Source organism: Myodes glareolus, chromosome 14, assembly GCF_982192425.1.
Source record: "Myodes glareolus chromosome 14, mMyoGla1.1, whole genome shotgun sequence".
Classification (NCBI taxonomy): Eukaryota; Metazoa; Chordata; class Mammalia; order Rodentia; family Cricetidae; genus Myodes; species Myodes glareolus.
The window spans coordinates 12,120,804-12,133,576 of NC_142039.1; the positions used below are offsets into that span (position 1 = coordinate 12,120,804).

The following is a 12,773-nucleotide window of genomic DNA, read 5'->3' on the forward strand; positions in this document are numbered from 1 at the left end:
TGCCAAATCATTCTTTTTTTTTAAAGAAGAAAGTTTATTTTGGGTTATATTTCCAAAGGGATAAGGGCTCATCATGGCAGTGAAGCATAGCAGCAAGTGGCAAGAATAGAAACTGAGGCAGAAAGCAAAACAGCATTGTTTGTCATAGTCAGAACCTGGAAACAACCTAAATGCCCCTCAAACAAAGAATGGATAAAGTAAATGTGGTACATTTACACAATGGAGTACTACACAGCAGAAGCCAAATCATTCTTAAAATTCAGGATATTGTTTCTGGAGCTGGTAACTTAGGTCTTACTCATCAGCCTGCTGCACTGTTCTCTTTTCGGACACATAGATACCATCCAAAAACTTTCTGATATCCTTGTTTTTAACTGGTATGGCTTGCTGTATCAAAGCCACTGAGTTTGAAACAAGTTCAATATCATTTTCTTGAAGGATTAACTCATTTTTCTGGACTTGAGAGACAGAACAAGCAACGTCTGTCCTCATCTGAATACTGCAGAAGTCGTTTTTACCCAAGAAATTTTGGATTTCAACCAAAGACCCATTCTCCTGAATAACGACATTGATGGGGAAGTGAGCATACACAGACCTCATCTTGTAACGGAAGCCCAGCGTAATACCCTTGATCATGTTCTGAATGTGATTGCAGATGGTTCTGACAGCCGCCAGTTCCTTTCTGTTACCTGACCAATCCAGAGCCTCTTCTTCTTTCCAAGGAGACTCAGCTCTACATTGATGTGATTGAAGTCCCTCCAGAGGGTTCCTCTGGGGCTCTTCATAATGACTGTGTGCCCTTCAGAGTGATGTCTATATTTTGTGAAATGCCATCAGTCTGATTGCTAAGAATGGTCTTCATCCTCCAAGGAGATGGGGCAAAGAGAGAACCCTATTGATACAAATTTAAGGTTGATTTTGTTACACTGTGTATATGTATTTCTGCTCTTGTTTAAGGTATTGTGTTTGTGCAGCTCATTTAAAAATATAATGTATAGTTAAGAAATACAGATTAATAGTCATCTATAATAATCCAACTTTTAATTATGTTAGTTAGGTTTTCTAGATATACAGAAATATATTTCAGTTAGACATAATTTTCCACACTTCAAAGACCTACAGACTGTGGCATTTAAGATGTTTTAAGAACTTAGGCTTTTCTCGACAATGCCTGATTCTGGCAACACCAATTACTTCTGAGAGGTTGATGGACATTGAAGAAACTCGTTATGAAATAGGCCTTCAATGTGACAAGACTAACCATTTGTGCAAGAAACTGCTCTTGCATGGACTGCTTGATGGTATGCTTTATAACCTGGACATGCAGCACCCACAGAAAAATAATTGCTGAACTTGCCAAAAGAAGGTGAGACAGTCCTTCAGGGTTCCTGCTTCATGAACAAGTCTGCCAGATGTTCTGCAGGACACTAAAGAAACTGACAATTGAGGCAAAACAGTCTTTCAGATTCTCTGCTTCATGAAAAAGTGTGCTGAATACTATGGGCCTGTAAACTGAAGATGGTTGCCCCAACATTCAAGAAGAATTTTGGGTGACTCTTCAGGCAGCAAGCTGTCTCTGTCAACCCCAGAGTTTTAGAAGTTGCTCACAATGCACTCCCTGTTTACATAGGCAATAGTATATTCTTCTGGGATCTTTGATGGAGTTTAAGACAGATAATTAGTTATAGTTTTCCTTAGCTATGATAAAAGATAAGTTAGATATAAAACTTTAGACTCACAAAGAAATGTAGTAACTGTAATTCTTGCTTTTCCCTATTTTGTTATATGTAATCTTACTATGTTAAAGTCAAAACCTTCCTTTTTATTTAGACAGAAAAGGAAGGTGATATGGGATTCCCCTCTGTATGCTATGAATATGTTTTATTGCTATTGGTTAATAAAGAAACTGCTTTGCCCCATGGCAGTGCAGATTACAGCAAGGTGAACAATCCAAACAGAGATAGAGGAGGAAAGAAGGCAGAGTCAGGGAGATGCCATGTAGCCACCCAAGAAGCAAGACATGAGGTAACAAACCACAAGTCTCATGGTAAAATATAAAATAATAGAAATGGGTTTATTTAAGATGTAAAAGCTAGTTAGGAATATGCCTGAGTCATTGGACAAATGGCCTTGTAATTAATATAGCTTTTGTGTGATTATTTTGGTCTTGGTGACAGAGAAATGAAAAGCACAGTTTCTGATTACAATGAATACATTCTCAACGACACTAACAGATCTACTAGCTTAGATACTGGTCATGTACTTTGCAAAAGTTAATAAATGAGTTGCTATATAAGTTAATAAATATTTTTAATAAATATTTTCAGCAATCCTTGAAAAAATGCATCAACTTCTTTAACTTTAAGTGAAGTCTATGTACACAAAATACATGTTAGGACAAAACTTCATCTCATTTGTTTACTATTTGTGTGTGTGTAAACGTGTATTGCTTGCTTTTGTACACTATGTGTGCAGTGCCCATGGAGGCCTGGAGAGGTCACTGGATTCCCTAGACCCGTTATTTGAAACAGCTGTGAGCTCCATGTAGGTGCTGTGAACCAATGTCCTTTGAGAAAGCAATCAGTGCTCTTCAGAACCATCTCTCCAGCTCATCTCATTTTAAACTGCAATGCTTACCAAGGATTTCCATAAGATTTTGTAAACTGAAAACAATTATTGCAAAACACACTCACATCTTGTTTAAAACTATTCACTTATTGCTGAAGCATAATTTGTGATTTCAGTCATTCCAGACTTCACTGAGGAAAAACAATGGGGATAGGTAACATACTTGGGTCCAAAATAATAAGAAAAGATAGGAGTCCCTTAGCTCTTTAGCCCTGTGCTTGTATGCTACCTTTAACAGGTTTGATTGGAGAAAATAGTCACAACACATTGATATGTAAATGCTTTCAGTTTATTTTACAGATGAGATTAGTTATTCCCAAGCATTCATAAAACAAGTATGCAGTCAGAAAAAATGAAATAATATGTGAATAAGCAGATTTGCAATTTTATATTTCATCTCCATTAAAACCCCCTTGAGTCTAGGAAAGGGGAAAATGGCCCCCAGGAGAGATGCTTCTCTGATAAAGAGCTGTTATCTTTCAGCTCGCTAAGGATAAGGGAATCATTTCTGCAATTGTGTCAAAGACAAAGCCGTTCATTTGTCACCACTGCTTACAGCATAGCCTCTTCCATATCAGACATAAAATACTTCATTTTACAACGGAGTCTCCTTTTCTTTGATTATCTTCCTTCTGGGCTTTGCAGAAAAAAAAATAAGAATGATATTCTGACAATAACAAATGACACTAACTTTATATTTTAAGAGGTACCAATTTATGATTAAACTCTTTTCTTAAGGATGTCTGCATATTTATAAAGTACAAAGTCATAGGTGTTTAATGATAAATCATTGTGCCAAATTATTGAGTTTCTTTGTTTATTTCTATATTTCATGTGTGCACATGCTTGTTTTTCTTTATTTTGCTTTTTAATTTATTTGATTATGTTTTATGTATATGGGTATTTATCTTGTCTGTGTATATGTCTGCACACCATAAGAGGGCATCAGATCACATGGGACTACAATAACAGTTTGTGAGCCACCATGTAGGTGCTGGGAATTGATCTCAGGACCTCTGGAAGAACAGCCAGTGTTCTTAACCATTAACCATCTCTCCAGTCCCCTATCTATATGCTTAATGTGTATGCTTATGCACCTGTGCATCAGGTGTCTGCTTCACTCTCTACTTAATTTTTTTTCATATTTTCATTTCTTTTTGAGAATTTCATATATGTATATGATGTGTTTTGATTATATCCACCCTTCCTTCTCCCATAAACTTCATGTGGCTGTCTCCTCCTCCTCCTTCTGTCCACTGAATCCTTGTAGTGCTTCCCATATGCATATAGACATTGGGTCATCCACCAGAGCATGGAGGTCATCCACCACAACAACTGCACCCCCAAAGAAAAATTACTCTGTCTCCCAACAGCAGTCAATTGCCAATAGCTTCTCAGCCTCATGAGGCCCTCCCCCAAGCATGTTTGATTGTTGATTCCATCCCCACATGCAGGTCTTGCACAGGTAATCACAGCCTCTATGAGTTCCTGGGTGCGGCGGCCATGTCATGTCCAGGTGACAGCATTTCACAGCACTCTTCTCAATCCTCTAGCTCTTGCTTTCTTCCGCGGTGTTCTCTGAGTCCCATTAAAGTGACTCATGGTCACTTATCCCCAGTGGGAACACAAGTCACCTTTTTCTCTTTAAAGTCCTGCAAGATGAAAATAATTGATAGTTACCAATTGGATCTTCCAGTCTGGTTCTTCAGCGTACATTATATCCTGCAAAAGCCTTCTGGAGGTCAGGTGGTCCACACAGCCACTCTCACACATACATACATACCACACATACACACACAGGCACAATTAAACTCAACATAAACAATGAGAGAAAGAAACACAGATAGAGGTACACTTGGATATTTTTATTTTTTAAGGCATAAATTAAACCAGTAAGAGGTTATTTCACAGGTTAAACCAACTTTGCCTTTGACACAAAACAAAGCTCAAACAGAAACAACAAGAAATATGAAATACTTAATGTGAACACATTTGTTCTGATAGTTTTTTGTTGACTTGACACACACTAGAGTCCAAAAGGAAGAAGGGAAAGCGATGAGAAAAATGCACCCACCAAACTGCCTTGTGAGCAAGCCTGTGGTGCATTTTCTTGATTGGTGATGGATGTGGGAGAGTCCAGCTCACTGGGGAAGTTGAGACCACTGGTGGTACCCGCAAGAAGGCAGAGAGGGAGTGGGGGGGAGTGGGAGGGTATTGGGAGGAGGGGAGGAAGTGGAAGTTTTTATAAATAAATAAATAAATGAAGAAAAAAAGGCAAATTGATCAAGTCAGTAGGGGCAAGGCAGTTAGAATTCCTCCATGGCTTCAGTTCCTGTCCTGACTTCCTTTGCTGATGGGCTGTGATGTGGAACTCTAAGCTGAAATACACCCTTTCCTCCCCAACTAACATTTGGTCATAGTGCTTTACCACATCAATAGAAACCCTAAGACAATAATAAAACCCTTGGTTTTATTGTTACCACTATAAAACCAAGACAACTGTACTTAATAGAATTCTATATCTCAAGATAATTTAAGCATATGCTTTACATCGAGTTTTAATATTTGTGAACGACTTTTGAATCATCCTTGAAACTCTCATTGTTGAATATGCTACTCTACATCTAAGGAGATTTTCACAGAGATCAAGTCAACAGACACACAGTTCCTGCTTCACCTTTTCACTTCTGTCGGTGGCTTTGCTCTGTGAAATGTGCCCCTGGCTCTTTTATCCAGGGCTTGGACTTCAGCTGATAGCACACTGAGGGAAGGTCTGGATACTTATGAAAGTGGGTCCTAGCTTCAGAAAGCAGATCTTGAAGGTTAGATCTGCTTCCTGGTCCCCTTTGTACTCTGCTTCCTGTCCAAAATGAATTGAAAGACCTTTGTCACACGTTCCTGCTCCACAGTGTCCTGTCTCACCACAAACTGGCATCTCTGCTGCCAATGAGTGAGGTCTGAAACCTCTGGACGTGTGCACTGAGATTGCCCCTTTATCTCTTAGGTTGTTTATGTCAAACATCTTGTCAAAACAAAGGCAGGCAGTCCCCAAATAGATTAATATAAAGCATATATTAATCTAGTCACCTGACAGTGATGTTAGAATACAACCTGAGGTATAAGAAATTCCTTAAATCTAGTCCTCAGACTTTACATCATAATTTCATCCAATTATCAAATTCATAAAATGTAAATTGGCACAGGCTTCCTAAGAATAAAATGCTCTAAAATTATAAGAAGGACTGCAACGATATTTAATACTGTAAAATTCTATATGCTAGTTTCATACATTCAGTTATGTTAACTTTTCATGGGAATGCTTAACAAAAATTAGTTACCCCTGATAGGGCATCAAGGACAGATCAAAGGGACAATGCTATCAACCTGGGTGAATCACTGAGAGTACTGGACCTACTTAAAGGGATCATATATGGTCCCCGAAATGCTGTGTCATAGAAAAGTCTCGCTCCAGCACAGGTGATGACCCCCAAAGCTGATATGGAGTGTCGTTTCATTTGACCTTCAACCACCTACCTATACGGTCCAGCCAACACTTCCGGGATCACAGGCACGTGGGTAGACATACACACAGGTGGGAGAGGAGGTCAGGAGGGAGGGTCCGATGACCTCCCCACCTCTCCTTCTATAGAGAAAGTAAACTGTCTCTATTTCATTAGTCATCACGGATGCTCCTCGGAGAACATGACTTCATAATGGCTGCGTTATGTCAAGAGGGGGGCGGGCACAGACGCATTGAATTCAGCAATACCGGAGAAAGTTTTCAGAGAAGAATAAAAAAGGAGGTAGCAAAGTGAGGTCCTCAGAAATCAGATAATGCAGCCTTGCCAAGACATTTCCAAAGTTTTATCCCTTCTGCAATGCTCTCAGGGTTCTACGAAGCCTAAGTGTCCAAAGGGAAGCAGAGCACGACATGGCAGCTACGTTACCGGAGACTAAGCAGGTGACGAATTCTTAATGTCTGCAAATCGTCAGAGGCCAAACGGCAATTGAGTGAGTAAAGCTTAGGTGTGGCTCCACTGCTCCGGGGAGCAGCGATGGCCAGTTCCAGACAGAGAATGGAGGGCAACGGGGCAGACCTGACAACGTCAGGACAAGCCCCGCCCCTGCCCCTGCTGCCTGCACAGGGGTTTGGATGGCAGCAGCTTCCAGCTGTAAGTCCTTCTTAGATAGTGACACGGAGTGAACAGCACTAAGTCTCTGCAGAGATTGTGTGTGCTCATTTGAAGGGGTAGGTATTCCAGCTGGTCCGTCTTTGCCCTCTGCACTGAGTGGTATTGCCTGAGATGCTGAGCAGGAGAAATTAAAATACAATAGTGGTGTAAAAGGTTTCTAGCTGCCGCCTCAGATGAAGGAACCAACTCCTTTTTTTTTTTTTTCTATTTTAAGAGGATCGTTTTGCTTGATATAAACACTTAGGTCTCTATATATCTTTAAACACTCACAAATTTCAGAATGAAAAAATCTCTAAGCAGCCAAGTTGACCCTAAATTTATACAGCTCTCAAAATAGAAAAACTGTGTTTTCTTATCTGCTATTGACTTGGGAGTGCCTTCTTCTCATCTTAATCTTTTCGGGGCAAGGAAGTGAAAACATCAAGCTATATTTTTAAAATGTGATTACCCGTAGTCCAGGCAACCTCTAGAAGGAAGCCTAGGCATGTCTTGAACTCTTCATTTTCTTGTCTCAACCTGCAAATAGTAGGGATTACGGGTCGACGGCATCACACCCAGCTCCCCAAATGACTCGTGCAAGCTGCTTCTTTCTATAAATTATTTTTATTGTTATTCTTATTTGTGTGTGGGTTTATGTGCATGTGCATGTGTTTTTTGTATGTGAGTGTGGGGGTATGGTGTGTCCATGTCATGGCTCCCATGTGAAAGTCTGGGAACAACTTCAGGGAGTCAATTCTCGCCTTACAATGAGTTTGGGGTCGCACTCAGATCTCCAGGCTTGTGCAGGAAGCACTGTTATCAACACTACCATGTTACTTTCCCCACATGACTTTCAAAGTCAATATATTATCTGTAATAACAATGACACTACATGATTCTTTTTTAAGAGCCACAAAACATCTTTTGTGCTTCTCACTCATGGCCTGGAATGCTTCATTCATTCAATACAATAAATAAAAAAAAAAATTGAGTTCAAAGCTCTCAGACAATAAACACCTGACTTTCAAAAAAGTTTTTATTTACATTTAAGTGTATATATGTATATGCCACATGTGAGTGGGTGACCATGAAGAACAGAAGAGGGTGCCAGATCCTCTGGAGCTGGAGTTACAGACAGCTGTGAGCCACCTAATGTGGATGCGAGCACCCAAACTTGGATCCTCTGGGAGGAAGGACAGCAACCTTTCTGAACTGCTGAATCGCATCTTCATCCCCACACATGATCTTCTAAAATGAATGGCCAACAAGACCTTGTGACTTCTTGCAAAATAAAATCTCACAAAATATCTGTTCATTCTAAATTGCAATAATAAGTGAAATTCACCCTCTGACCTAAAATTCAAACCAGCCACTCTTCACATCATAAAATGCAGATTCTTTTTTGCTCCTACTGCAGAGGCTGAATCCACAAGGGGAAATGCCTTTCCTGACCTAGAGGCATGAAACAACATGGGGAGATAGAACCTTTCCTGAACTTCTGCTTCTAATGGTGGCTTCTACACATGAAGATGACATTTGTTATAGCCTACCTTTTAAATTCCTTGTGGTCACAGCATCCATCAAAAGCAAATTTAAAGCATATAAAACAGGTGCAAAACAGTCCTGTCTACAGCATTCTCCAAGACAAGGAGTCATTTGTCCATCAGCTGGTCTATGCAGACTTATTCAGGCTATGCTGAGAGCTTATAGTTGTTGATGACCACCATTGCTCTCTATGGAAAAGAACCATTCTCTCCCACGTTACCCTTCACAAACGTACTGAGACACACAAAAGACTTTAGTACCAATTGTGTCTCTTTGGTACACTTGGCTTCCTCTAGATTGCTGCTATCTGAGAGAAAAGTGGAAGAATTGTTTCTCTTAAGATTTATTGAGTCTTCCAGCAGGGTAGCAGGAAATCACAACCCTGGGGTTGACCGTGAAGTAGGTCAGTGATAGAGCACTTGCCTGGCATAAACAAAGCTCAGGGTTCAACTCTGATGTCACATAAAAATAGACAAATAAAATACCAGTCTCTCCTAGGAATCCAAGAGAGAGTAAAGACTAACATCCGCAGAAGTCAGCCCACATAAGAGGTAACTCAAACCTCTGCGGGGTTCAGGGTTTCCTGAAAACTGGTGTTCTCATAGTTCACTCATGGGCCCCTGATTCACACAGTCGTGACTTTTTAAATGGGCTTTGTTGCCAGGGAGGTAATTGACAGCTTTGCTGCCATGTCTACAGAATGGAGAGAAAACATTTACCTTTTGACTGTCCCATGAAACGACTGGACTCTCATTTCCTGGAACCAGCCAATAACGTACCGCCTCTCCCCCTTAATTATCATGCAGGACAAGGCTCAGGATAGCCCCTTCTTTTTTCTACATGCAACTTCAGCACCCTCCCCATTTTCTTAGGAGAGTGTTTTCCTTTTGCGGGGCCCTCCACTGCTCTATGGACTGCAGAATTGAGGCACTCCCATGTTTTTCTTTGACGGAAACTTGTCACTGTTCTGCACTCACTGCTGGTTAAATGTACAAATTGGCTTTCCCACCATTTGCCTTCCGTCACCCACTCCTACTGGTCCACCTCAGGAGCATCAAAAGATCATCCTGAGGCATCTACCCACATGTCTGTAGGCCTCAGCAGTGAGAACGAGAACTTCCTGGGCTAAGCTACAGACATGCACACCCTCCAAGCACAGCTCAACATCTTCCTTGGCCCTCTTGTAATTTCTTGATTGATTGTCTTGAAAAGATGACATGCTTAATTAAATAGTACTATGGCTTTCCTAGTCTCTAAGTACGACTCTCATTAGCTTACATTAAACTAGTTCTATATAAACAAATTTCCTATTAGCTAATAAAGATAATGAGATTCAGGACATTGCTACTCCACAAATGACATTTGGTATATTTGAAGAAGATGGCAGAAGTAGGAATGTTACTTTGAAGTTTTAGGACTCTCTGAAGCAAGACATAAAACCTGTTATTATTCTGATGTAGGTTCTAAGACCTTTGGATAAGAAGTGCCTTCTCAATGCCCAGAGAAAATGAGCATCCATATCTCACAGGACACAAATAAGAATCTGAAAAAGCTGACATTGCGAAAGTCTCCCCGACTCCATACCAGATTCCCTGTATAGATCAGACACTCTCCATTAGTTACTTTTCTGAAAGCTTTGGCCAAATACCTAATAAGAAACAACTTAAGGGAAGAAGGGTTTCTTCTAGCTCACAGATTCTAAGAATACAGTTCACATACCACATCATGGTGGCAAAAGCCTGAAGTGGCTGGTCACATCGCTCCTGCAGTCAGAAAGCAGAAAAAGGACAGGAAATAGGGACCGGATGAGAAACCTCAAGTCTTAGCCACTTCAGTAACAATGAAATCCCACCTACTGCTCACCCCAGTTGAGAGTCAAAGTTTGGATACATGAACCTATCGGGGACATTCCACATTCAAACCATGATTCCTGTTTGTCTAATAATTCTGTACAATTCTCAATATTCCTCACCAGACATAGAGTTAAAATACATACATACTCAGTGACACAGGCCTGTAATACCAGGTTCTTGGGAGACAGAAGCAGGAAGATCCCAAGTTCAAAGCATATAAGGACTCCAGTGGGGGTTCAAGGTTTGCTCGTTCAACTTAGCAAGATGCTCTCTCAAAATACAAATGTTTCAAAGAACAAGGATTACTGTTGTGAAAATTATGAGACCCTACTAACTGCACTGTGTGTGTGTTGGTATGTGTTTATGTGTGTATGGTATGTGTGTTTACAAATGATGTATAAGTATGGGGAAGAAGCAAGAGTATAGAGTTCAGAGGACAAATCTTGGGAGACAATCACCACCTTTAACTCCTTGTTTTTGCAGCAGGGACTCTCATGCTTTTGTTTTTGTGATCACCAGGTTAGTGATCCTTGAGCTTCCAGGCAACTGTCTCGTCTCTGCCTCTCATTTCCTATAATAATGGTGAGATTACAGGTGCACAGTAAGACATTGGAAACTCAAGTTATGATGCAAAATGATAAATGTTTATTTTCTGATGAGAGAATTTCAGACACAATTGAAAGTTCTAGAAACACGATGATGAGGCAACCCATGGACTGCAGAGATCCTACAAATAACGCTCTCTCCTTCCAGAGGATGAGAATTTGCAGTGTTTCTCAGCCCCCTTCACCTTAGCTCCTGCACACAGAAGGCGCTGCTTACGTTTGACGATGAACTGGTTTGGGATGAATCCACCATCCAACAAAAGCCACAACACTTTTCTTCACCCTTTCTAAAGTTGTTATTTTTGTAACTTTAATGGTTCTTCACCACAAATCTCTCTAAACTACCAACCCTTGACCTGCCTAGCAACAAGACACAGATTCTATACTGTCACTTTTTTTTTTCTTGATTGTGAGCCTAACCTCTAACAGCTGAGTTATCTTTCAAGCACTACACTGCAACTTTTTAAAGCTAAGTTGCTGCCTGCTTTTGCCATTAGGTTTGACAAACCTGGACTTTTTAAATTCATTATCTATCTACAATGATACATAGAAAAACACAATACACAGCGGATTGACTTTGCCTGAACCTGCCTAACACCACACAGAAGGAGACTGATTAGCTTCTTATTCTTAGGAACAAATAGGCTTCATCTCCAGTTTTAATTCACTTTCATCAGGTTCCAGAATTGGGAAAACAGCTTTTGAGTATCTCACTCTCATCCTTCCAGCTGCCCTACCTGGTGATGACGTGTTTCCTGCAGACATTAAACAATTGTCCTTTGCCCTAGTATTCTGCCAGCTCTTCAAAACACAGTTATTTGCTGGTAAAACCAACTTTGCAGCTATATGTTGACCAATTAAGCAATGTACGAAGAAGTGTGTTTTTATGACTCTGAAACAAAGCTCAGCACAGGACAGTCAGCAGAGGGACGTTTCAGTATCTGAGATGAAAATGACTCAGACAATACTGCTCATTTGCTGACTCAGGCAGACAGTGGTTTTGAGCACAGTTTCAGTAGCTAAGGGGTCTTCTATATTTATTTTTGAACTTTAATGCATATCCATGGCATAAGCTGTTATAGGCCTCAAAGCCATGGCTGAGGTGGGTTTCATGACCAAGAAAAGTTAGCCCTGGCCCTGACTAGCCCAGACATGACTGCTTTCACATCAGGCAAACGTATCTCCTCCTAACAGGGTAACTATTGCCTCTTAGACAAAAGCAGCATGCGGGAGGCAGGTCTGGGCCAGTGAGGAATCAGCTCAGGATAAGGAAGGAGCTTTCCTCTGCCCAGGCTGAGTGATTCACTGATCCTCACATAACAATGGTGTTTGGGACTGAGGTAATTGTTCCCAGTCTTGCTAAAGTATCTCTTCACCTGGTTGGCAAGTGGACAGAAGTTAAAGGCAGGTTAACATAGAAACATAGAAACAGAGACTCAGAGTTCTAATATAATAAGCCACAGAAGGCTGAAGGGAAAAGATATATTGTTAGTGGTCTTAAGCTCCATGACTGAATCCCAAGTGTCTCTCTCTCTCTCTCTCTCTCTCTCTCTCTCTCTCTCACACACACACACACACACACACACACACACACACACACACCAGTCTTGACTCCTGCCTGTCAAAAAAACACTAATCTGGCTTCTTGCAAATAACAATTTACAGTGACTGTCCTATGAGAAGTCCATACTCACTGTTTCCTTGAATGTGTAAAACTTCTGTCTTCTTGTATGTGTGTGTTCCTCTTTCCCTCTATTAATAGCCATGCTTAAATACGTAACAAACTCATTTCCTAATAAAATTCAACTTTGCTTCCAAACATAAAAAGCAAATACTAATGCTTCTCTTCTCCTTTCTCTTCTCTGTCTCATAGAGGTAGCAGCAAAGAGGCCACCTCTATGTTGAATAGTCCTGTTGTTCACTATAAATGTGTATTTCTCTCATTGGTTAATAAAGATATGACTGGTCGA

General features: G+C 40.5%; 1 long non-coding RNA gene and 1 pseudogene across 1 annotated transcript; both read right to left on the bottom strand.

Moving 5' to 3' along the window:
* Positions 1–258: 258 nt before the first annotated feature.
* On the bottom strand, positions 259–862 carry LOC125417629 (large ribosomal subunit protein uL6 pseudogene; annotated as a pseudogene).
* A 2,033-nt stretch (positions 863–2,895) lies between these two features.
* Positions 2,896–9,559, bottom strand: LOC125417632 (uncharacterized). The gene is made up of 2 exons (XR_007237187.3): positions 6,163–9,559; positions 2,896–4,280 (listed from the first exon to the last, which is right to left on the bottom strand). It is a non-coding gene; the product is annotated as an uncharacterized LOC125417632 (long non-coding RNA).
* Between the last annotated feature and the right edge of the window lie 3,214 nt (positions 9,560–12,773).